General features: G+C 42.8%; 1 protein-coding gene across 2 annotated transcripts in view; it reads right to left on the bottom strand.

The window, feature by feature from the left end:
* NEXMIF (neurite extension and migration factor) overlaps nt 1–26,882 on the bottom strand; it is a 231,815-nt gene that overhangs the window by 102,633 nt on the left and 102,300 nt on the right. For both annotated transcript variants that reach the window (XM_081178672.1, XM_081178673.1), the window contains exon 2: nt 3,714–3,822. The gene's annotated coding sequence lies outside the window, so the exon portion shown is untranslated. The remainder of the gene's footprint in view (nt 1–3,713; nt 3,823–26,882) is intronic.

The raw sequence follows: 26,882 nt of genomic DNA, 5'->3' as shown, positions 1-26,882 counted from the left end.
TAAATTTTCGACTAATTGCTTTTTAGCACACTTCCTCCGCCAGTATCTTCACAGCTTAACATGGTCATTCCTCTGGGAGTCCCCCCCCCCCAAGAAAGAAAGTAAAATCTAAATACATTCCTGTGATGTAATTGCTATTGGCCTTTGTAACAGATACTTCCTCCCCCACCAACAACTGCTTTAATCAAAGTTTTAAGATTAATGAAAATCAGGAGGATAAACTGAGATTCTATAAACAGTTTAAGAAGCCAGAGAACTGGGCATGGTATAACCCATAAATAGTGTAGCTAGAAAACCCATTGTTCTAGGACAGTTCCCACTGTATTTTTCTCTATGAACATCAGATCTGGAAGGCACCTTAAAGGTGCTCTGTGGTGGGTGGACACTTCCATATGGAAGTATGGTGGACATACAAATGAACCACAATGGGAAACAACTGGGTGTGACTGAAACACCATGTTCCCCCCTCAAAAAGAGCAAGTATGCTGGTGGCAATGGGTGCAGTTTACTAGCTTTAGCTGGCACAGCAATGATGTGATGTCGTTCTTCCTGACAAAGGGCAGACATTTCCACGATCATTCCAAACCCTAAAAAGGCAGTGGTGTTGCACATCCCAAGTTCTCACATCCAGGAGATGGGAAAGTGGACTGCCCTGGATGGATGCAGTGCTTCATCCTTCCTACACCAACATATTCACTCACCTCCATGCAATTCAAGTTTGCCTATGGCTACCAGGCTACTGAATAAAAAAAAAATTAGGCTTAAACAGAGAATAACGCACCACTTCTCAATATGCATATTCTGAGCAAAACAAAACAAAAAACAACACAGTTGTGTCACACTCCACAAGTGACAGGACACGTAAACTTTATATTTTCCCTTGAGAACATTCAGCAAGCTTCATGGTTCCTTTCTAGAATCACCTGGGATCTTCAGAAGCACACATTTCAGACATCAGCTATCCTTGTTTAACTCCCAAGTCAATTGGGTATCATAAAAGGGATTCCAAGTTCTCCAGAAGCTTTCTGCACAAACATCTTTTCATTTTGGCAAATCCAGCTTTGCCCCCAGCATCTCAATCTCATGACTCACCCAGAAATTTCAATCAAGTAGAACTGGGAAAGTCAACAACCAAAATTTCAGTGTTGTGTGACGTGTCCCATGTGTTATCCATTAAAGGCACTTTATAGAGTGTTTCTCTGGAAACCCCAGTTCTCTCCTCTCTGGAGGAAACTAAGGTCTCCAGAGGAAAACCTTGATGCAGAGTTTGCAACAGTGTGGAGATGAATTGCAATTGTGGAACACTCTGGAGATTTTGTGACCACTGAACTCAGGACTTGGCATGTGGAGCCAAGCCCAGACAGGAATTTGTATAAGCTCAGAGATGACTACTTGCAACATCTGTAAATAGTGTAAGTATAAAGAGTATATGTTAGTGTTGGCCTAGTAAAGATAACTGCTACACACCTGTTTCCTGAGGTGAGCTTAACCATTTTATTCAGCTTCTGTGGTGCGCACACACAACTCAAAACAAAAAATATAATATTGAGTAACTGGTCTGGGGAATTGAGGCAAATACAGCAACAGTTAAATGATTAAGTGCCCATCTCTGAGCAGGCCCTAAGTTCCCTTGCACATCATCTCTACCCCCCCCCATTTCCTTTAGCCCAAATTTCAGCAGAGGGTCACCCCGAACAGGGGGACAGATTAGTGCTGTCCTCTTAAACTTGCTCTCATAAGTGAAGTTTTAGAAATGGTTTTATGAGCCAAACTACCTATGGGTGGTCTTCTTGCATGCTTGAAAAGCCACTTCAAGAGGACAGGACTGAGAACATTGGGTGGGAAATGGGTAACTGGCCACATTTCTGCCATCTAAAGTCACCCCTATATAAGGCAAGGTGCCTTATATTAAGTCAGACTCTGGTCCATCTAGCTGAGTATCACCTGCAATGACTGGCAGTGGCTCTCCAGGGTTTCAGGACAGGAGCATTTCCATCTCTACCTGGATATGATGGGGATGGAACCTGGGATTTTCTGCATGTGAAACAGATGCTCTGAGCTACAATGCTTCTAGGGCCAAAATAGTCGCTTTTTTAAGATGAAAAGGTATGTCAAGCAACAGTCACAGGTGCTTCGTCGTTTGCTTTCTATTGCACTTCTATCCCACCCTGTCCTCCAAGGAGTATACCTTGGAGTACATGTTTCTCCTCTCCATGTTATCCCCACAAGAACCCTGTAGTTTAGATTGAGAGGTGGTGACCAGCCCAAAGACACACAATGAGCTCATGGCTAAGTGGGGATTTGAACCCCAATTTTCCAGTACTCTAACCCAGCACTCCCACCACAATGGCTCCCATGCAGTGTTCACATGTAATGTGTAGTTTGACCCAATGCCAGCATAACTGTCAGCTTGACACAGATAGGAAAAGACCCAGACAACCAGTCACAGATCTAATTTCCTTAGATCTACTGGAGACCTATTCCAAAAATACACATTTTTAACTGAATCATAAAACACTGCTTGCAGGAGCAGAACAAAGTGACTGTGATTCTCCCAAAACAATTGTAATCTTCAGATTTAACTGTCAAGGCACAGGAGCTGCAGGTATCAATGCTCGAGAGAGACAGCGCAAAGAGTGCAATTATTATTCCCTGCTCTCCTGTTTGAGTGCACTGGCTCCCAAGTACGCCAAGGTCAGGAGAGAGATGTGGCAAAAAGGTTTTCCTTTTCATTAGGGAGAGGCAGGAATACCTCACATTGTAACAGCAAAAGGTCGTCACAGTAAAAAGACTGGCAAAGCAAAGATGAATGCAGCAGCTGAAGATCAGAAAAGAGCTGAATGAAATTACAATAAGTGAAATCAACATGCATCTCTCTTAACCAAATTATCTCTTCATTCCTAGAGTCCCACTGAGCATCTCATAGATATTTCAATTCACATCCTCTCTTCATTAGCAAATATTAACTGCCTGAGGGTGTCAAGAGTTAAAAGAGTATATACTGCATTTCTATTTCCTCCTTTCTTCCAAAGGGCTTAGGGCAGTGTGACCACAGCTTTGTTCACCACTCCTTTTATCCTCACAAAAACCCTTGTAAGATAGGATAGTGCAGTGGTTCCCAAACTGGGTGGCACTGCCCCCAAGGGATGAAGGGGTGGTGGGATTATTGGGGGCTGCTAATAAGTAAGAGGGACGCGGGTGGTGCTGTGGTCTAAACCACCGAGCCTCTTGGGCTTGGTAATCAGAAGGTAGGCAGTTCGAATCCCCATGAAGGAGTGAGCTCTCGTTGCTCGGTCCCAGCTCCTGCCAATCTAGCAGTTTGAAAGCACAAAGTGCAAGCAGATACATAGGTACTGCTCTGCCGGGAAGGTAAACGGCGTTTCTGTGCACTGCTCCAGTTTCACCAGAAGTGGCTTAGTCATGCTGGCCACATGACCCGGAAAAACTGTCTGAGGACAAACGTTGGCTCCCTTAGCCAGTAAAGCAAGATGAGCGCCGCAACCCCAGAGTCATCAGCAACTGGACAGGGGTCCTTTACCTTTTTAATAAGTAAGAAGGGCAGCAGGGGGAGCTGGAGGTGCAAATTAATATCAGGCTCTGCAAAGCTGGCATTCCCAGAGCAGAGTTTGTACTCCAAGAGCTGTGACAGCGGCAAATTCAATAGGAAGATACTATGCAAATGTGAAATGTATGCAACATCTTTGCCGACTTACCATGGAAGCAGTCCTCAGTAAGAAATACCCATAGGCTTGTTTAGAAGCATTCCCTTCTCCCCAGCTGGTCTCTAACACTCCTAGGAACAGTGCTAGGAACACAGGAGATCTGCAAACAACATCAAGAGAAGGAATGGATTAAGAACAAATAATGCAAAGGCTTGGGTGGGTGAAGCAACATGAGAGAGATCAGCACAGTGGAACAAAAGCAGTTTGCAATTAGTGACTGCTTCAAGCAAAGAGGCAAAGCCCCAGCTCCATGATAACAGAATCTGTGATCTTCTCATTCTAACTACTAAAACACTCACTTGGTGTGTTGATTTGTTTAGGTTAGAAAGCAGACAAAGAGAATCAAACATAAAAGCCTCAGTAGTGAGCCTTCTTTGGGCAGAAATGGGCATGATGGTATGCCACTGAAAATGGCAGCCCTGTGTTGGGTTCTCCCTCTCTTCATGTAGAATAGGTGCCATGGACTGGAAAGACATGTACGCAGGCACAGTCTCCAATTGCTTGGAACAAGCCCTGGAAAGGAGGGGACTTAGCTAAGGGGAGGTGGGGACTTTCAGTTTTGGAGTCAGACCCACTCCATTTAATGGAGTCAGACCCACAGGGAATGAGCTGCTGTGCTCATTAGACCTGATGCTCAGCCAAGTCTGATTGTGTTTTTGCTGCTGAGGAGTAAATTCCAACTTTGAACTATGCGTGATTTACTGACTGACACACTGTGACAGTAGACTGATCCAGGTTGTGAAATCAAGACATGGTGCCTTTTTAAACACTCCACATTGCTGGTGTTGTGACCTGCCACCTGTGCTGCTTACTTGCTTACCTGCCTGCTCTGTCATAACCCTGGAGTTGCTGTGGCCACCTATTGGCAGACACGTGAACTACAGCATGGCAGTCTTACAACAGCAGGATAAGGTGGTATAGAAATACTTTTATAAATAAACAATGCACTTAAGGTTGTGAACTGAAGCCTGGTGTCAGAGCATGGGAAGCTGGCATGTACAGATACTGTGGGTTAAAGACACAATTCTGTCATATACACAAGATCTGTTCTCAGGAATCTACATATCCTACATTTCATACTCTCCCAAAATTCTGAATTCTATCATACACAAATTAAACACATGCTCACTTTGCAGTTCCCATTAGCATGACGAGAGAAAGCAGAGGACTGCATATGATGTTTTAAGTGCATTATACAAATGTGACACTAGATGTTGATGGTGAGCTTATGACAAATTCATTTTCATAGCTTTTTTATGTGTCTAGATTCCACCATAATCAGCCATCATTGCAGGGGTTGGACTAGATGACCCTTTGGGGTCCCTTCCAACTCTACAATTCTATGAGACTATGAAAGGGGGAGTACCATTGTACTCAGGTCCTTGCTGGGGGATTCCCATGCCTTTGGTTGACCACTGTGGGAATTAACTAGATAGGGTTTAGTCTGACTCAACAGAGCTCTTCTGGTGTCTTTAAATGGCAGCAAGAAGCAAGTAAGGGTCTCAGGGGTCAGTGCTAAGGCAGTTAAGGCAGAGAACAGATAGAGGGCTACTCAGAAAGGCCACCGTTGCCTAGGCAAAGTTCCAGTCTGAGCAGGGGGCCCTTATAGTCCTTTCTGTTAAGGAGAGCCAGTGGCTGACCTGGATGGACGAGGTCACTCCAATACCTGGAAACCCTTCCACCATCCAGGGAGATGTTCCAACTTGCAGGCAGGTATAATGCCTCGCCACACAGGGCACTCAAGGAGGGAGATTCAGACTTCCCAGTTCTTCCAGCAGCTTTGGACAGCTGCTATCTTTGGAAATAAATCAGAATTTCCAAAGCTGAATTTCTCACAGTGCCATTTAACGAACCAGACACTAAATTCTGTGTACGGTGTGAGAATGGCCACAAGAAATACATGCAACCCTCTCTGCAGCCCATGAAAACACTTCTTAGTTCTGAATGTATTTTATTTCCTCAATAACCTGGGGAGTTCAAGGCATCACTTTTGTTTTACGGAGGAGTAGTTCAAGTACAGATGTAATGTTTGAGAGATCTATTCAGATAGTGGAATACAAAGCTGAGCTCCAGTTTAAATGCAGCCCTCTTAGCTTAAAAATGGAAAGGAAGAAAAAAGAAACCTAGCACCTTACCTAGGGCTGCTATATTTAAAAGGGGTGTGTGAGAGAAAGATTTGGGGATGTTTTGTTCCTGTAAAGAGGGGGGCCTGCATTCCTGATTCTCCCATTGTGGAAACCAAAATATGAAAAGGCAGCTCTTGAAATCCCAATTATTTAGCCCATTGGACTTATTGGTGGGAGAAGCAGAAGAAACATAAATGGCAATTGTGAATTATAAAGCAGCAAGTGCTTGTTTATTGTTAGAAGGGGGGTGCTACCTCCTCAAAGTAAAATGCATTTGCCAATTTTTACTGTGTATGAAAATAAAAAACAGGTTTAAAGGAGGGAGACAGAGCAAGAGAGAAAGAGAGCAATAAACTAAAAGTGCCTAATTATTTATACAAGCATCTTAATAAAAATGAGGAAACCTGCAGAGTAACTTTCTGTGTCGATTGATAAAGCTGGCTCCCACCCTCCAAAAAAGAGGAACTACACCAGGTGCCCTAATTAACAATCCTGGAGAGGATTTCTGCGCACAAACACAGACAGACACAGCTTTATGAACACCTTTTGCACTCCTATGCTGTGTACTCCCATTAACCCTCTGTGCTGCTCTATTTACAAGTCATTTCCACTGTGCATATTTCCCAATGCCTCGGAGAGCAGGCGTAGCTGTAATGCAGCACTCAGAGGTAAAATAACTGCTAACTGAATGCAGGGCTGGGTGGATAAATTCTTCTTTGGGGAACTTCCTCCTGTCCCACTATGTCTTCCAGTGAGAGAAGGAGGGTACAGAAGGGTGTGGAAAGCAGGCTGCTTCTACTCAAGCAGGCTACATGTCACTGCATGAGGATATCATTGGCATTAATAGATGTTTGCATTAGATTTCAGGGAGTCTTTTCACTGCTCCACACTAAGAAAGCAAGCTTTACCAGTGTATTTTGTCTTGTTTTACAATATGGGCTTCAACTGATCAAACTGCTGCCCGACATAACATATGTGACCAAACTGCCTAATGATGAGCTATCATCTTTTCTGACAAATCAGTGCACATACCTTTTGAAAGCCTTTCAGTGCAGCATCAATGCCTTGCAGCAGGCACTGCATGCATGTGTGAGAGGGAGAGAGGGAGACCCTGCAGGATTTTTATTCCAGCTTCTTTCTCAAAAGGATTGGGGTAGGAGAGAGAGGTTTTCAGTCTTTCCTCTCTGTAGACAAACACTCTATTAAAATGCATTAAAAGCTACTGCCTACTAATTTGCTTCTGCCTTTAAAGCATTCTTAAAAAAAGTCAACACACAGAAATTTCAACAGCTGGCACAGAAGTGCTAAAGTAACAGTTATTTGTCTAGCAGCAACACTGGGGAAAGGGCATGGTAATAACATAATGCACAATTGCAGAGGGGGAAGGGAAACCTCTATAAATTTCATTATGGACCAAAAATATCTACTTCCAGCTTAGCACATCAAGGATGTCACAAACACCTTGTATAATCTCTTCCATCAGCAGCACTAAACCTTTCCAAACCTCTCATTTGGCAAGCCATTATATCTCTGCTGCTCCCCAAACCCGACCCCACCCAAAAATCAATTTGTTCATTATAATTACTTTATTAGTGCAGATGCTTTGATGACTTGATTCCTTTACCAACTGGCATTCAATGTTAGTCCTACTTAGAGTAGACACAATGAAGTTGATTCATTATTTTCATTCGGTCTTCACTGAGTAGAATTTAATTTAATTGTATAGGCTATAAATTGTATAGAGGAAACAGCAGAATATCTTTATCTTCTGTTTCCAATCTTTCTTGAGGACCATTGCTTTTCTCCCAAGAAGCAGGCGTCTTTTAATTTCGTGGCTGCTGTCACCATCTGCAGTGATCATGGGGCCCAATAAAGTAAAATCTCTCACTGCCTCTATTTCTTCCCCTTCTATTTGCCAGGAGGTGATGGGACCAGTGGCCATGATCTTCGTTTTTTTGATGGTGAATATGGTCTGAAGCTCAACATCAAAAAAACGAAGATCATGGCCACTGGTCCCATCACCTCCTGGCAAATAGAAGGGGAAGAAATAGAGGCAGTGAGAGATTTTACTTTCCTGGGCTCCATGATCACTGCAGATGGTGACAGCAGCCACAAAATTAAAAGACGCCTGCTTCTTGGGAGAAAAGCAATGACAAACCTAGACAGCATCTTAAAAAGTAGAGACATCACCTTGCCAACAAAGGTCCATATAGTAAAAGCTATGGTTTTCCCAGTAGTGATGAATGGAAGTGAGAGCTAGACCATAAAGAAGGCTGATCGCCGAAGAATTGATGCTTTTGAATTATGGTGCTGGAGGAGACTCTTGAGAGTCCCATGGACTGCAAGAAGACCAAACCTATCCATTCTTAAGGAAATCAGCCCTGAGTGCTCACTGGAAGGACAGATCCTGGAGCTGAGGCTCCAATACTTTGGCCACCTCATGAGAAGAGAAGAATAATTCACACACAAGGTGAATTCCTTCATTAACAGCATACCTTCTATGAAATTTAGAAACATTTAAAACAAGTAGGTTAATGAAGCAACAATATGCGAACTAGCTGATTAATACAAACTTCCAAAGCTCAGTGAGACAGCAGCTATTTGGAACTCATTTTTAAGGCAGAGAAATTGTGCGCACAAATTTATAGGAAGACAGGAGGCTGCTACGGCCCTTGCCTATTGATTTAGAACAGAGTCATTGTTTAAAATGAAAACACAGAAAACCTCATACACTTCCAAACTTATTGATAATTGCTTTAGAGAAACAGAGGTCACATTTTCCACAAGCTAGTGTAAAGGACAATATCTGGATGCACAATATATGGAGTTGCCTTGCAGTGGACATTATTCTCACATTGATCTCATTTTCCATTTCCCTTTTAAAACTCTCTTCCAAAGTCCAACAATTCAAGGGGGGGGGGTGAAAAAAGGAAGGAAAACAACTGAGCATGGCCAGGTATAAAGTAAAGAGATGAAAGTGTGTGTGTTTTTGTTCTCTCAAAAAAGCTCTCTTCCAAGCCAAGCTGCCTATACAGTATCAGGTAAAGGGGAGAAAGAGACACAAAAGGGTAACAGAAAGAGTGAAATGGTGACCATTTACCCAGTGCCAACATACAGCCGTTACAGATGACCTCGAGAGAATGCAGCCTAAACAACAATTTTAAACCCCCATTTTAAATTCAAATGCAATGCTTCTTTCTCAGGACTGATGATGGAAGGCTTCTCAAGGTTTAACACACACACTCCCATGGAAAGTTTGCATTAACTATTTTGAAATCTGGAAGAAAAGGTGCCACCAATTACGGTACATTTTAGAAGGTATGAAAAATGTGAGTTGGGGGGTGGCAAGGAAACAACGGATAGTGTTATGCAACAAGCGCTTGCTTTATTTTTATTTTATTTCTAAAAGCAATGTTAACTCCATAAGAACCTGCTTGTTTTAGAAACTGGAGCTGCAGAGGGTAAATGGGGACAGTGCTTTTAGCGAAGCTACAAAGCCCTGCAATTTGAAGTTGTTTTCTCAGAAAGGACACAATAAAAGCTGCAGCTGGAGCTAGGAAGAGTAAACCCTGATCATAATGGCAGAGGTTCAGTTGCTTCTTCATGGTTGCTGCATTAAATCTAACAAATTGCGCTCCTGAGATTACCCGACATCAAGGTCTCTATTCCCAGTGTCCAGTTTCAAGACTGTTTCTCACTTACTTACATACACAAGAATGCCGCACACCTTCTACTTCATAACTTGCAATGCTACCAAGTTGCAAAAAGGAAAACGTGTTTTGTGGACACAGCCCAGCAAAATTCAGTATGTTCAAGAATAGAGGTCTTATGAACCAGGAGCAGGTAACGATAGCAAGGTTCAATGCATACCAATGAAGAAATGGGGAGAAACAGTACACACTAACTGCTCCCAGACTGCAAGGCAGCAAAAGCAATTATTATCTATTGGAATAGAAATTAGGCTCATTTTCTCCTAAGGCTTAAGCAAAGTTCCAGTTCAGAAAAGTCTATCAACACTGACTCAAGACAACTCAGACAATCTTCCAAAGCAACAGCTGCCAACCTGGTGCCCTTCAAACATTTTAGACAAAAACTACCAAATAACCACACCAACTTGTAGAACATACATTTATAAATAATAATTAGATTCTAAATATAATAATTAAATAATTAGATTGAATAATTTAGCAGTATAGCATGAGCCTGTTACCAAATATGAATAAAATAAGAAACTTAAACAGCATAACTTCTTACCGGCATACCTTGGCCCCTCAGAGAGATGTTGCTCAAGGAGATGATGCTCAAGGAAAGAAAGTAAGAAAAATGCAGCAAAAGCGGGCACAGCTGTGGTGTTAGCTGTACCATGTAACTGGTAGCTAATCAGAAGGCGCTGCTAACTTTTTAAAACTCCCAGCTGGTGACGCCTACTTGACTTTCGAATTGAGGAATGCATTACCAATTAGCACACTGGTCAGGGTTGGCCTTGAGACCCTGATAAGGCAAATGCAGATGCTAAGGTCTGCAAATTGTTTTCTTGTGATCTTCCCAGTAAGGCTAAGCTTCTGACTGAACGGAAGTTTGATATGCAGACTTGGTACAATAGGGAGTTGTAGTTCAAAACATTTGGAGAGCAGGAAGCTGCCCAAAGCTTCTCAAAACCATATCTCACATGTTCCCACTTCCCCTCTTGCAGGTGGCTTCCCTCTTACAAAACAAGCTCTGCTGGATCAGAACCAATGCTCTTCTAGTCTAGTGTACTATTCTCATAGTGGCCAGCCAGATGATTCTGGAAAGGACACTAGCTGGACATAAGCACAACAGTCCTTTCCCACTCACGTTTCTCAACAGGCGGTATTCAGAGGCATAGTGTCTCTATGTTGGGGGCTATCATGAAATCTTCTGGTTAGCAAAGTTAAATAGTTGTAGCTATGCCATATGTGAAGAACTACTTCCTTTTGTCTGACCCCCAGTCAGTTTCACTGGATGAGCACAAGTTCTAGAATTATGAGAGAGCTCTAAACCATATTCTGCCATGGGGTCCAAATCAGTGAACTATGTCTAGCACTTGCCTTCCAAAAAACCACCATCTGAAGTGGGACTGGAGAAAAACAGCTATAAAATGAATGAATGAATGAATGAATGAATGATGAAAGAAATAGTTCTAAGACCAAGAGCTTAGCAGGAGGATGTGATTAGTTGTTAACGAGAAGCATATGGAGCATGCCCCATGCAACAAGGTTGGAAGAAGCACCTTTGCAATTTGCCCAAGTTCCTCATGTGGCTTTAACAAGCATAGGAAAAGGTGTTGCATGCAGCCATTTGTGGCTAATGGGCCTGGGAAAGTGGCTATAGGGATGCATAACTCACAGGTGAGTGTGCCTAGGATTGCAGATTTGGCTGCCTTCTCTGAGTTTCGGTAAAATTAACCAATTGGGCCAGGCATAGGCAAACTCAGCCCTCCTGATGTTTTTGGCCTACAACTCCCATGATCCCTAGCTAACAGGACCAGTGGTCAGGGATGATTGTAATTGTAATGCCGAAACCTCTGGAGGGCCGACTTTGCCTATGCCTGAATTGGGCATTGGAGGCAACTTTCCTCTGTGTGTTGATGGGCATGCAATGCAAGTCACAATGAAAGGCGTGTTTTGAACTATGTATTGTAAGATAATAATGTGTGTTTTTTAAACTGTATCTATTTAAAAGTTCAAAATTGGGAAAGGAGTACGACAAGGCTGTACATTGTCTCCCTGCTTATTTAACTTATATGCAGAATTCATCATGCGAAAGGCTGGACTGGATGAATCCCTAGCCGGAATTAAGATTGCTGGAAGAAATATAAACAACCTCAGATATGCAGATGACACAACCTTGATGGCAGAAAGTGAGGAAGAATTAAAGAACCTTTTACTGAGGGTGAAAGGAGAGGAGAGCGCAAAATATGGTCTGAAGCTCAACATCAAAAAAATGAAGATCATGGCCACTGGTCCCATCACCTCCTGGCAAATAGAAGGGGAAGAAATGGAGGCAGTGAGAGATTTTACTTTCTTGGGCTCCATGATCACTGCAGATGGTGACAGCAGCCACAAAATTAAAAGACACCTGCTTCTTGGGAGAAAAGCAATGACAAACCTAGACAGCATCTTAAAAAGTAGAGACATCACCTTGCCAACAAAGGTCCGTATAATAAAAGCTATGGTTTTCCCAGTAGTGATGTATGGAAGTGAGCTGGACCATAAAGAAGGCTGATCGCAGAAGAATTGATGCTTTTGAATTATGGTGCTGGAGGAGACTCTTGAGAGTCCCATGGACTGCAAGAAGACCAAACCTATCCATTCTTAAGGAAATCAGCCCTGAGTGCTCACTGGAGGGACAGATCCTGAACCTGAGGCTCCAATACTTTGGCCACCTCATGAAAAGAGAAGACTCCCTGGAAAAGACCCTGATGTTGGGAAAGATGGAGGGCACAAGGAGAAGGGGATGACAGAGGACAAGATGGTTGGACAGTGTTCTCGAAGCTAGCAGCATGAGTCTGACCAAACTGCGGGAGGCAGTGGAAGACAGAAGTGCCTGGCGTGCTCTGGTTCATGGGGTCACGAAGAGTCGGACACGACTAAACAACAACAAATTTAAGAGATATATTTAGGCCTATTTTAATTATCTATTTTAAAATTTATTTCACTTCATTTATCTGTTGGAGATCTGTACATGATCCCTTCACACATTTTTTCCTCACAACAATCCTGTAATGTAGGTTATACTGAGAGGCTGCAAAAGGCTCAAGGTGACAGTGTGAGCTTTATGGGAATGCTGTGATTTGAGTCTGAAATCTCAGCAGAGGTTTCCAACCTTTTTGGGTCCGCGGCTCCCTTGATCAGCTACATTCTTTCTGTGGCACTCCTGTGGGGCTCAGGAGCACCCCTTGCCTGCAGAGCAGACAGCCTCTCACACTTTTTTTTCGAACATCCTGCCTTGTGGAGTATTCCCTCAGCCTCCTCTCCTCTCTTCTTGGGAGTCATCAGGGCAGCCATTGCTGTCTACCAATGCCACTTCCCTCTTCCCTAACTCAAACTTAGCTGGGGGCCAGGGAAGCAACAGGGGCAGAAGTGGCAGTGAGTGCTTCAGAAAGTGTTTCTGTGCCACTGTGGGAACATGCCTCCCCAGGGCCTGTATCTATGGTGCTTATCTATGATACTAGGATTGTTTTCAGCACTGGTTCCCTGGCTGTGGAATGCCCTCCCTAGTGATATGCACCTGCCTCTTTCATGATTAACTTTAAAGAGGAAATTGAAAACATCCCTCTTTACCCAAAACATTTGGTGACTGAAGAATATTGTTTAGGGCACCCTGAAATAATTGGATGGAGGAATGTTTTTAATTGTCAATTGTTTTTAGAATGTTTTTAACAGTAGCTGCTTTCTGAGGTTTTATAATTACAGTTGTTTTTAGCAGTGCTTTTTTCCCAGGGAATGCAGGGGGGTGCATATCCCTAAACATTTTGTGAATCTAAGTTTGGTCACATTGAGGGGCAGTATTTCAATGAGTAGGAAAATGAAAGTGCCCCTAAGCTTTTTTTTCTTTTTTTTAGAATGTTAAATCTGATTTAGAATGTCCTTTGCTTTGATTTTTTTTTCAAATTGTATATCTGTTTGCCACCCTGGGCTTCACTAGGAGGAAGGATGGGATACAAATTCCTATGATGATATAGTGTGTGCTGCTGTAACAGGTCACTGGGTCTTTGGAGAAGAAGAGAGAGGCAGAAGCAGCAGTGCCAGGCACTTGCAAGACTGAGAAATGCAGGCTGCACAACAGGACACCCCCTCCTCATTTAAGCATTTTTGCAGGCATCTGATGCTCATTTTTGGCGTGCCCCTATTCAAACGCTTGTGATGCTATTTGTTTTGCCTGCAGTAGTAAATAGCTACACAAGTGACACATATTTGGGGGCATACTGTTAGCAGGATTTATTCCCCCAGCTTCCATACTTGCTTTTGTAAGGGCAAATCAGACACACCCCTACAGCTAAAGGGGGCGGGGCAGGAGGGATTTGAAAAGTCTGCTGTCTTATTGCATCATTTCATAGATCTGTCTGCACTAAAGGAACCAGACTCAAATCCTCAGGTCAGCCCTGAACTGTCGTTTTTCTTCCTAGCGCTTTGAGGAGTAAAAATAGTCCACAGCGAGTTTTCCAACTGTCAGGCAGCTTTCCTGTGGAAGTGCAAGCAGTTGCCAGGGGAACCACGAGGTTCCCCCAGGTCACGTTATAACAACCACCTCTAAACAGGCAGCATCACAAATGCTACCATTGCTGTAGCAATCTTGGGATTACCGTACCAGAAGCTGGACCTGGACTACAGAACCTGCAGCCTAAGCAAGCACTTCCTTTGAATGTTACAAGACTTAAAAGTATCGCACCTAGTTGACAAAAGTCTGAGGGCTGACTGATAAGTACAAATAAGTAGAAACAGGTAGCAATGCTTTTCCCGGAGTGTATGGGTCAGCAGCAACAGAGGAAGCCGCTCCGCTGCCTGGGACGGTGGACCCAGGGGCGGGGTGCACCATGCGGCCTCCGGAGTCTGCCTGCTTCCTCCCACTCAGCCGCCCTACAGCTGGGGGGAGGCAGTGGGCAGACCGTTTGGGCAGCGCGGAGCCTGCGCATACCCAAGCCACCGCATCTCTCCCAGGAGTGACGTGTGGCTCAGGCGTGCTGCAGGCCCCGTGGTGAGCACCACCCAGCATTTTGTTACCCCCTTCTGTGGTGGCACCCGGGGTGGCCAGCCCACACCGCACCCCCTTTCCTCTGCCCCTGCGGTGAAGGTGAGGGGTTGCATGTCTGAACACTTCCAGGATGGGGAAACAACAGCTCATTGTACACAAATAGCTGGCCCTAAAGAAACAAGGTTCTCCCTCACAATGCTATTTTCTGTGTATCATTTTTACATGGGGTATAAATGAATATATAATAACAATAATAATGGGCCTGCCCTCTGTATAGAGATGAAGAGAAACAAATCTGATCATTCCTGATCACAAGGAGAAGAAAGGTTTTATATTTGTTGGAAACTACTTTGAGTGGCTGGGGCAACCCAGACAAATGAGTGGAGTACAAATAATGATGGTGGTGGTGATCCCAAACCCCAGATATTTCCAACAGTAATTCTGAGTCAGACAAGGCCTACATGGCTGTAGGGCAGTGGGACTCTGCCTCAGAGATCTTAGGGACCCAAGTGGGTCTAAGGTCCACCCTGAGGCCCCATCTATAAACAGACAAAATACTGGGAAACAGGGCTCTGCAAATCACCTTGGATTCCACTCCTGGGTGGTCCATGAATGTTTTGAACCCCTCAAAAAAGTTCTTTACTCCATCACATCTACAGCTGGACAAAAGTCCCTTTCTCCCATGGCACTTCCTGGCAGTGAGGGAAAGAGTGATTCTTCTAGAGGCCATACAACCCAGAATGCTGCAGTAATTCAAGGCTGTGAGCAGCACTAATATGACAGAGAGCAGATGGAACGAGGCCTTAGGGCAGATCCAAAGAGACATATAATCATAACCTCTCTCCCCCCCCCCCCATGTAGATAATCTCTCTCTCTCTCTCTCTCTCTCTCTCTCTCTCTCTCTCTCTCTGTAGAGTGTGAGATAAAACACAGAAACAGAAAAAACCCCAACTTTATACCAAATCAGACTATTAGTCCATCTAGACTGCCTACATTGGCTGGCAGTGGTTCTCCAAGTTCCAGGCATGTATCTCTCCCATCTCTGCCTGGACATGCCCAAAACAAGGGACCTGCCAAGTAGCATGCACAAAAAATGTATTACTGGAGTAAAAGTGCGCACTACATTCATATACTGGTGAGAATAACATACCAAAGTGCAATATAAGGGAGAACTGCTTTGCAAAAATGTGTATATTGGGTAAAATTGTTTTTTAAAAAGTTTATTAGAATTCATACAGAATTCATACAGGATACGCAATTGTGTAAATAAATCAGTAGCAAAGTTTGTATCCCAAGCTATTTGCAATACCTACACATCCAAACTCACACCCACAAAGGCTTTTCAAAGCAGCTTACAAAAAAAATATGCACAATGCAATCCCATCCAAGCGTAGTATCAATAGCAGAAATAGCAGGATGTCACAGAGGCGCCAGGTTGATTCAGGCTCAATAAACACATGAGAAGTAACTGGCTGTGTTCTTAGATAAATAAGGTATACTATTAATTGTATCAAATTTCAACAGAAGTAACTCATAAAGTTCAACAAACGAACAAAGCAGAAGACCCAGTGGATCAGATCATTCTCTAGCCAGTTCATGCATAAGGTCCATCCATGTAATAGTGTCTATTCCACCTGTTTGTTCATAAAGTCCAAACAATCCACATGAGAGGTTGTTACAGTTCCACAAAAGTTCTGGAATATTTGCCTTGTTTCGTCGTCCTGGGCTTCATCAGTAGTTATAGCACATATGTGATATTACAGGACAGTGGATCTTATGGCATGGTAGTAGCTGTATATTACATATACAGTATGTAATATCACCTATGTGCTTTAACTACTGATGAAGCCCAGGACGATGAAACAAGGCCAATATTCCGGAAATCCTTGTCTAGACTCTGTGAAAGGACCATTGATACAATGAATAGTATACCTTATTTATTTAAGAACACAGCCAGTTACGTCTTGTGTGTTTATTGAAGATGCTTTACGTGACCATAGGTTTGTTTGCTGTTGTTTTGTTAAGGTTGATTCAGGCAGCATTTCCTGCCTTGGTCCCCTCATAGTGCTCAGGCAGCAGGCTCAACAAGGACCTGGAGTAAAGGAACCCAGTCAGTCCATGATAGAGGCAAGCTATAAAGATTCACAAAGAACACTTACTGAGGAGTACTGGTTTTAATTTTGTCTCAGTGCTGTTTAGATTTTTAATAAAGAAGGATGCATTGTTGGTATTTTTCATGTATTTTTTCATTTGTTTTCCTCCTGCTGCATGGAATCATTTAAAAAAATAATAATTGAAAGTCAAGATTGAAATGAACAAACTTGAATATCTGAATCAGTCATTTGTGCAGCAAGATTTGGGTATAATTCATTGTGTTTTGGTGGTGAGTATTCTGATAATCGGACCTGTGTGTACTGCTTTCCCCCCATGCTAGGGAGGCACAATGACCTCATTCAGTCTGATTTTCAAGCAAACAAACCCGATTTCAATGGAATATGGGCATCCTCCTGTTTTCACACCTGCAAATTTTCTAGTACAGTTCTAACCTCAACAAAATATACCAAGGAGCGAGCATTTTAGGAAGAACTGCATGCAAAAATGTGAATTTCTGTGCAGTTAAAAAGAATTGCAGATTGATGCCAGAAGCAGGACGAAATTCACTTATGAATGAATAAAGACATGTGAAACTGACACAATCTAGAAGACTGAATCCCCCGCTGCTGATGTTTGAATTATCCTCTCACCTGCTAGAATTTCCTAGAAGCCTACAAATGAGGTCATGATTCAGTTAAATTTAGGAGTCAGGGACAGGTGTTGTAGATTTCAATAAGGCCCACCATACTTTTCCCACCCCACCCACTGGAAGAGGATTCAAACACTAAAAGCTCTGCATTTTGGGTGCAGATGAAATGTAAGGTTTTAAGAGCAAACATAGTGGATTTTTCATCCACAGTTTTGTAATTGGCACAAAGGTACATTCCACTGTGTTGAGTACTAGATCAGCCATCAGGCTTGCTTGTTCACACATTATCATGGGAGCTGTTGACTTTTTAATTTGCATGTCTATCCCCATGCCCCACCCAAGAGTAAAAAATTAAGCACATTGCTGAAAACTTGCCCCAAGGAATTGGAGTCAGGAGAGGTGGGCGAGATATATTGGTAATTTCCACCAAGGCAACAATCAAAATTGCACCCCTGGATTTATTGTAAAACACACTTTGGGTGCTTGTGCCTTGTTTCTTAGTGTCCTGAAAGGTTTCTGATCACAGGCTTTTTTGATGGCAGAACCAGGGCCTAAAATGCAACCTTTGACTTCTTTCTGCCTCTCTCCATCTGCAACATGGCAAAAGCTTCCAGTCTCAAAGGGTTTTGTAGAAGAGCCTAAATTCATTCACATTTGTAGAGCGATTTGAAATTCATAGTGAAAACTGCTATGAAACTGCTAAACATTCTTAGTTCTCTTCTTCCACTCAAAAGATCTGTAATATCTGAACTCTCAGAGTGCCTGATGTTCCTCTCTCACTGCGTCTTAACAGCCATTGATTTGTTGCTCAGTGGACATGCAGGGGGAGGGGGTGAGAACAATGTTAGGGGAATACACACTCACATGCACGTACACACACACACACACACACACACACACACACACACGAGAAGACTGAACCAAGAGGCAAAACTGAAAATCATCAGGAGTCCACAGCATTATGTTCCTAGAGAACTGGACACCATCCAGCTTTGAAAAGAAGGAATTTTTGGGGTGGGAAAGACACAAGGCTTTGGCCCCAGCAGTTCTAACTTCAAGTTTTGTGATGTCCTTAAGCAAAATGCCCTGAATATTTCCCTTCTTCCTGACCCGTCTCCTTCTGGGCCAATCTGCTCCACTGCCCAGAAGGAGATGCTAAGGCAAATAGAACCTGCTGCTCCATTTCCCTTGCTCTTGCCACTTATGGAGAGCATAAGAAGAAGCCTGCTGGATCATGCCAGTGGCCCTTCTAGTTTGGCAACCTTTTGATGATAAGAACTGTTCAACAGTGGAAGGAACTACCTTGGAATGTGTGGACTTCACAGGAGGTTTTAAAACACAGGTTTGGGTCCCTTCCAATGTTGTAGTTCTATGATCCTATGATTTTTGATGACTATAATTCAATATTTGGACAGTATTGTATTCATTTGTTGTGGTCCTTTATTGATAGTCCTAATGAAACTATGGGGGACGCGGGTGGCGCTGTGGTTTAAACCACTGTGCTGCTTGAACTTGCCGACTGGAAGGTCAGTGGTTTGAAGCCCCGCTCCCGTTGCTTGGTCTCAGCTCCTGCCAACCTAGCAGTTCGAAAGCACGAAGTGCAAGTAGATCAATAGGTACCACTCCAGTGGGAAAGTAAACGGCATTTCCGTGCGCTGCTCTGGCTTCACCAGAAGCAGCTTAGTCATGCTGGCCACATGTCCTGGAAAAACTGTCTGTGGGCAAATGCTGGCTCCCTCGGCCTGTAAAGCAAGATGAGCACTGCAACCCAAGAGTTGTTCACAACTGGACTTAACTGTCAGGGGTCCCTTTAAGGTAAAGGTACCCCTGCCCGTACAGGCCAATCGTGTCTGACTCTAGGGTTGTGCGCCCATCTCACTTAAGAGGCCGGGGGTCAGTGCTGTCCGGAGACACTTCCGGGTCATGTGGCCAGTGTGACGAAGCTGCTCTGGCGAGCCAGCACCAGCGCAGCACACAGAAACGCCGTTTACCTTCCCACTATAAAGCGGTACCTATTTATCTACTTGCACTTAAGGGTGCTTTCGAACTGCTAGGTGGGCAGGAGCTGGGACCGAAAGACAGGAGCTCACCCCGCCGCGGGGATTCGAACCGCCGACCATGTGATCGGCAAGCCCTAGGTGCTGAGATTTTACCCACAGCGCCACCCGCGAGGGGTCCCTTTACTTTTACCTTAATGAAACTATAGTGATTTTTCTTTCTTTCTAATTGTGGAGCAGAAAAGGATTTGAAATCTCCACGAAGCTGTGATGTCCACAGTGCCCTTGGACAATCACTATCTCTTAGCCTAAGGCACAACAACCTTGCTGCAAGAATAAAATGTACAAAGAGAGACAATTGCACCAATCCGTCCCAGCAACCCCCATGGGTGGGACGGCAACCAATTATTCCTCCCTATAATACAGCAAGAGATGGGGAAAATAAACATCTGTAACTGCACAGTTTGTAATATAGCACAGGCAGAAAAGAGGTGAAAGGACACTAGGAATAAAAACATACACCAACAGCCAAGAAAGCAGGCATCTCTACACCTCCATGCTTTGATTGCTACGTGGTTTATCCATGGAGGGGGGCAGTGCTACCTCTCCCCCAGAATCCTAAATGCATTTATTCATGTTTAGGTTCACGGACACAAGAGGTTCAGAGTGATCTCTGAGTCTGTTCCTAATTGAGTGTGGCTGCCAAACTCATTTTTCTGAAGGACAGTCTTACTGGGCCAGTCAGCAGCTCAGCTGAATGCTGCCAATGATGCCAATTTCACAAGGCCTGGAAACCCTAGAAATACAATGATAACATAAACCAGTGGTTCCAAAACTTTTTCAGGCCACCCTTTCCCCCTCAAACTCATCCCCAGTGCCCCTTACCCTATCCTGTAAAAAGCATTCATCAGAATAGTGGTTTGCATGATCCACTAAGGAAGATAATAACACAATAAAATCTAGATACAGGTAGGTAGCCGCGTTGGTCTGCTGTAGTCGAAACAAAATTTTAAAAAATCCTTCCAGTATCACCTTAGAGACCAACCAAGTTTATTCTTGGTATAAGCTTTCGTGTGCATGCACACTTCTTCAGATACATGCTCACATGTGCATGAACATGAAAGCTCATACCTATAACAAATTTAGTTGGTCTCTAAGGTGCTACTGGAAGGATTTTTTAAATTTTGTTTCAGCAATAAAATCTAAAACAGTAGCAATTCAGCCTGGACATTGAGATCCATCTCTGAGGGCCTTCTGGTGGTTCCCTCACAGTGAGAAGTGAAGTTACAGGGAACCAGACAGAGGGCCTTCTCAGTGGCCTGCCCTGTGGAATGCCCTCCCATCAGATTTCAAGGAAAAACCAATTACCTGACTTTTAGAAGACATCTGAAGGCAGCGCTGTACTGGGAGGCTTTTAATGTTTATGGGGGTTTTTGTAATTTAATATCTTATTGGAAGCCATCCAGAGTGGCTGGGGCAACCCAGTCAGATGGGCAGCATATAAACAATAAAATTATTGTTATTATTTATTTATTTATTTATTGCACATTTATTCAAAATCCAATTAAAACTCTTTGCTTTAATGAAAACTGTTGAATTTGATCCAGTTGTGCCAGATTTTCTAAGCCTTATCACCATTTGCACATCCAGCACCCCCTTGCCATCCCAACCCACCCTAAGTAATCTCCCCTCCGGGGGGGGGGCGTGTTACCACACACTTGGGAACCACCACTATAAACAAAGGAGTTGTGGTGCATTTTTGTGATCAGATGAAGAACTTGAAAGTGCTGCTGGATCCAGCCCTGCTTTTTGAGGAGCAGGTGTGTGTGTGTGTGTGTGTGTGTGTGTGTGACCAAGAACAGAAACCAAATGCAACCTAGCGGAGTAGGAACCACAAGTGCTAACAAGGTTTTCATGTACTGTAATAGGCAGCGAAAATCCTTTTACTGAGAAACAGAAACTTAGTTTCTGAAATAAAGGCATCAGAGTTTGCTAGATGTAATGAAAGTGAAAGAAAGGCACTGAGGATTGTCTGAGAGAGAAGCACCACTGTTTCTATTTGTTTAGCTATGCATATCTGCAAAAAGCAGAAGACAACTAGTGAGCCTGGGACACATACCAAAGATAAAGCTTCATCAGACCAGTGCTTTTTTTCTAAATTAATGTTTAGGGGTACCCTCATTTTCCTACTCATATTGAAATACTGCCCCTCAATGAGGCCAAACTTAGATTCACATAATGTTTAGGGGTATGCGTACCCCTGCGTACCCCCAGAAAAAAAACACTGCATCAGACATTACACCCACCGTGCCTGCCTTAAAAAGAGGTGGAAAATATCCAGCTACAGTTACACCCACCGTGCAAGTTACACCCACCGTGCCTGCCTTAAAAAGAGGTGGAAAATATCCAGCTACAGGTAATGAGAACATCCCAACAATCAGTAATCAAGTTCATCCTTTGCTAACCTGCAAAACCTGACATTCTTTGTGTAATTTCAGTTTGCCATCCAATTCCGAATCTGTTTTCACCAAAAAAAAAAATACTGAGGCAGGCTACCGGTACTGTACAACTTGAATGACTGTGCCATGCGTAACATGGTGGACTCAAAAAATATAATAGAATTGGTGTGTTTGTGAAAATTAGATAAGTATTGTCTCACAACTCAAGTTATCAGCAGGATCAAGCAAAGCCAAGGAGAGCAACTTATGTAACACTTGTGTGTAACACGGACATCAGCTGTGATCATGAGCAATGATTCTTCAGTGCTAGAGCCACTCAGCCCACCTCTGTGTTTTGTGACGTTTTGCCAAGTTAGATATAATGGCAATAAAAGCAATATTCTCTGGGAATATTGGAACAATACAGAGAATTATTATTTATATATTTTATAGGCTGTTTCACCACATAAAGCCATCAAAGCAGGGAAAAACAGAATAAAAACACAGAAGCACAACCTCTAAGAACAGGAAAATCAAGCCTGTGAGGTAGGTTAGGGCCAAGTTCTTTCTGTTTTTACTGAAATAACAATCCCCTTTGGTTATATTTTTTCTTTAACAAAAAAGTCTGACTAGTTTCATACCTTGTTGTTGTTTAGTTGTGTCCAACTCTTCGTGACCCCTTGGGCCAGAGCACACCAGGCAAGCCTGTCTTCCACTGCTTCCCACAGTTTGGTTTCATAGCTTATGCCCACCTTAAAAATAGTTCCTGCTTTTTGCTTTGAAAGAAGCACATGGATGTGAATAGCTAAAACATCTTGCTACTCCATCTCATTTTAATTGGGTCTGCCTAGGCATCTCAGCAGCTCCCACAGTTGGGAAATGCAAGGGAGGGCAGGAGAGCCTTGCCTCCCCCACCCTTAGCTAAGCCCAGCTGCACATCAACCTCCCAGCAAATGAAGCTGGGAAGAGGAGTTCAGCAGGGGAGGGGGATTCTTTAAATCATTTTCTAAGTTATGTCACATTGTTGCTCAATTCCATCTTTTTACGTTTTTTTCATGTATTGTGGTATCATATGTATTGTAATTTTGCTGTTATTTTTATAGATCATAATTTAGTAACGATTCACCATAATAGCTGAGAGTGAATTTCTGTTTAATTGTGCACAATTACATTTTAATGAATTAATGAATATTGCTTTTTTGATGTAAGTTGTTTATTCTAAGTCATATTTTTTAAAATCATGACTTATTTGCCTTGGGTCTGTTTGTTGTAAGGTGTGTGATCTTGTATATCTTGTTGTTTCTTCAGCTTCTAAACCGCCTTGTGTATAACAATGTAAAAGTGAAATGAAAATAAGAAGATTGTTTTTTAACACAAAAATGTAACTGTAAGCTGACTCCAGAAAAAGAGGCGCCAGAACACATCATGAACACCTCCCTTGTTCTCCAACAATGGCAATGGAGCCCACCTGAGAGGTGTCAGAACTGAGTTCCTGTGAGTTCCAGTTGAAAAGAGCCCTGCCTTTAGATATTAATAGCTTTTACTGGAGAGAGAGTATTACAAAATTTCACATTCCGCCCCCCCCCCCTTTATATATATCTTGCAATATACCGGTACATGAAAATGTAAAATGCCATCAACTCTGCACCATCAGATACTTGGGAGTAGCTCTGCCTGCCCAGAGGGGATGTTTCACTGGTCCTGGCCACCTCTCAGGGGGCAGAGACACCTGCGTGTCATGTGTAGGTCATGTGACTTTGTCCTGCACTCAGCCCTCCATGATCAACCAGTCTCTCACCCTGACAAAGACACTTTCCACCATTCTTTCCTCTAAAATGTGTGAATCTGCAGCCCCCACTGTTAACACTTACTTTTTAATGGGGAACCCAATTATTTTTACACATATGCAAACACTGTATCTGGCAGAGTATACAAGCATTTCACACACTTGGAATATCAACATTTCAATAGCAACTAGCATGTAGGAAACAGCCCTACGACACAGACATGGCAAAGGGAAAAAAATAAGTCGAGAGCTAAGCCCCATGAGGAGAGATTTCGCAAAATGCAGTGGAAAGAAAACCAATTATTGTTTCCGCAAAGTATTTGTAAATCCATTTCAGAAAAGCAAGAGGGAACATATAATACTGCATTACCAAACTGTTCTGAGTTTTGCTTATGTACATTTTAAGATCTTTTAGATATCTTTTCCCTATAATCCCCCCCCAAAAAATACTGGCAGGCAGATATTAATTGTTCAGAATGTAAAATGCACAAATTTAATGCTTCTGTCAGCTTTATTTTTTTGTACACCCCTAAGTTTAATGCACGGATTTATTGTATTATACAATCATAGTTTAACAAACTCTAATCCACAGCAAAGTGGTATTAGTACAGAAAAGTGTTGATGCCTCTAAACTGGGACTAATTAGTCTCTCTCACATGGGAATAACTAGCTTTTGCTGGACTGGTAAAATCAGGCTTTTATTCTGGGAAGAAGCACTCCAGCAAATGTAATGCCAATGCGACTGCAGGAAGAATGTGAGGTGGAAGCCTCTCTCTCCTTACCTCCCAATTTCCCACCCCCTTTACTCACCACCACACAACATTTAGCAGCAGTGCAAGTTTCCAGGTCTAGAGTTACTGCCATATCTCTAGTCTGGATGTTATGGAGATTTATTTATCTTTGAAAAATAGTTATATATTCATTAAAAATATCAGAATGGTTTGCAACAATTATAGATAGATAGATAGATAGATAGATAGATAGATAGATAGATAGATAGATAGATGATAGATAGATAAAAAGAATTTAAAAGACACTAGCTAACTATTATGGATGTATTCTTAATTGCCTGCATAGCCCTGGCAAAATAGGAACGTTTTCAGCAGGGGTTTAAAAGTTGGTTCAGAAGGCTCCTGCTGAATCTCTGTTGGCAGAGAACTGGGCCAATGGCTCTACCCTGACCTAAGTTGCTGAGGGCTTTGCATATTAATACCAGGACCTTAATCTGAGCCCACCATGATTTCCCAAGTTACTGCCTGTGTTTTGATTTACTGATTTCTCTCACACCTTAACACAGTAAAGCTTATGATGAAAGCCGACCCTCTCTCCACCACCCACACTTTGTTGTTTCCCCAGTTTTTAATTTTAGAAAATATACTCCTCTGGGCATCTTGTACGCTGCAAGGGGGGAGACTGCTGGACCCATCAAGGAGCTCCAGCTTTTCCACCTGCCTTGATCCACCCCCTGCCTGGGACCCCTTATAAGGTGAAGATGTCGCTTAAGTATTCTTGTCTTCTCTTAACATTTTTATAAGCAATGCTCCTGGCCTTTTTGGCAGGAACACAGATGAGTTTGATTTTTAATGCTGTTGATGTGTTTTGAATTGCTTTGTATCATTTGCATTGTCTGTGTTTGCATGATTGTATTTGTATGTATCTGTTTATTTGGGGGGGGGTGAGTCATATTTTGAGCCTGTTTGGCTTAAGTTGGTGGCGCATAACATAACCTAAGTCACTGATGGTGTGTTAGGTCCTGTGCAAAGCAAACACAATTTAACTGGGGGAGTGGGGCAGAGGGAGGCACCAGAGTCTTTCAACTAAACCTGAGAAAATATGAGGTAGGGCAGAGTTAGGTCAGCAGAGAGAGGATAACCACCACCTAGGAAAAATGGGCCCTAAGCCAAGTTTTAAAGGAGGAAATAAGAGATTGGAAGAACCCTGGGCTCCTTTGGGAGGAAAGGCAGGATATAAATTGTATAAATAAGCAGTTGTTTTGATGGACTGATGGAGGGAGATGTTTCATGCACAAGAGAGAAACATGGCTGAAGACATGGAGGGCGGAGCAACAGAAAGAAGACAAACAGGGAGCAGAGAGAAGATAATTTGCTACGAAGCAGAAAGAAATAAAAGAAGGGGTAGGGAGACGAGAGCAGAAGTTGATATGTAAGACAGGAGCACCTTATTAAAGCACTCATGTGCAAGGAGCGGGGGGGAATCCTGGTGTGTAACGCACGTACACACGCAGGTATGTGCTCAGAATAGAAATGGCTTCCCCGTTAGGCGAATGCTACAAAAATGCCAAGGATTTCAGGATTTTGAATGGCATTTGTTTTGCACCGAGCATTATGTTTTACAGATTTCCACCATGGTATGACTTTCAGCGGCCCCTCCTCACAGCTCCGACTCATCTAGTGGCAGAAGATTGAAGCAGACAAGTGTGAAAGAATCATATCGGGCTCAGCATCATTAGTCTCGTTTTAAAAGCACAGGAGTTGACAGCTCTGAGGAAGCCCAACTTCCTATTTGCCCCCCAGGGCCCAGTTTTGGGGTCAGCAAGGTTATGGAGGAGATTGTCTGCTCAAGAACGTATCAAAAATTAAACAAGAGGGAAGGTTTGGTTATTCTTTTTTTTCTTTCTTGCAGAATTACAGAAGCTGGTTATACAGTAAGATGGAAAGGATGAGAAAAGCTTAAATGCTCATGCTGAATATAGAGCAAAAGAGCAATTCAGGTTTACCTTGGTAGAAGGAGTGTATTATATTTATTTTATTATATGTATACTTACATTATTATTATATTATTATTATTATTACAACATTTAAAAACATAATTATAAAATACACTAAAATATAAAATTATAAAATACACATGAAAACAAACTAGTTAATATAATAGTAAAAAATGCATTAAAACACATTTAAAACCAGAATTATAGTGTGCTTAAAGTAAAATGCTGATTATAGAACTGCATCATTACACACACAGTTCTAAAATTGGGAGAGTGAGAGAGTTAGAAATCTAACAATATTCAAAATTGAACTACAATCAGTAAATTTATTCTTCATATATCCTATCATTAGCAGGAAAGAAGAAGCCTCCATCCTGGCAACTGTGTCCCAGATCTAAGAAGCAACAGCCAGGCAGAGTAATGAATAGGAGGCTCGCAGAGGCATTCAGGAAAATGTGATGAAACAGCAAAGCAGCCATACTGGGGAAATGGTGAAACATCCAAAGGTGTTCCATTGCCTCCAAAGTACACTACATCAGGGGTTTCCAAACTGTGGTCCATGGAACACCAGTGGTCCATGAGTTTCATTCAGATGGTCCACAACATGCCCACACGAAATATTCATAT

The sequence above is a fragment of the Podarcis bocagei genome, assembly GCF_964188305.1.
Source record: "Podarcis bocagei genome assembly, chromosome: Z".
Classification (NCBI taxonomy): Eukaryota; Metazoa; Chordata; class Lepidosauria; order Squamata; family Lacertidae; genus Podarcis; species Podarcis bocagei.
This window is presented reverse-complemented; position numbering and strand designations above follow the sequence as displayed.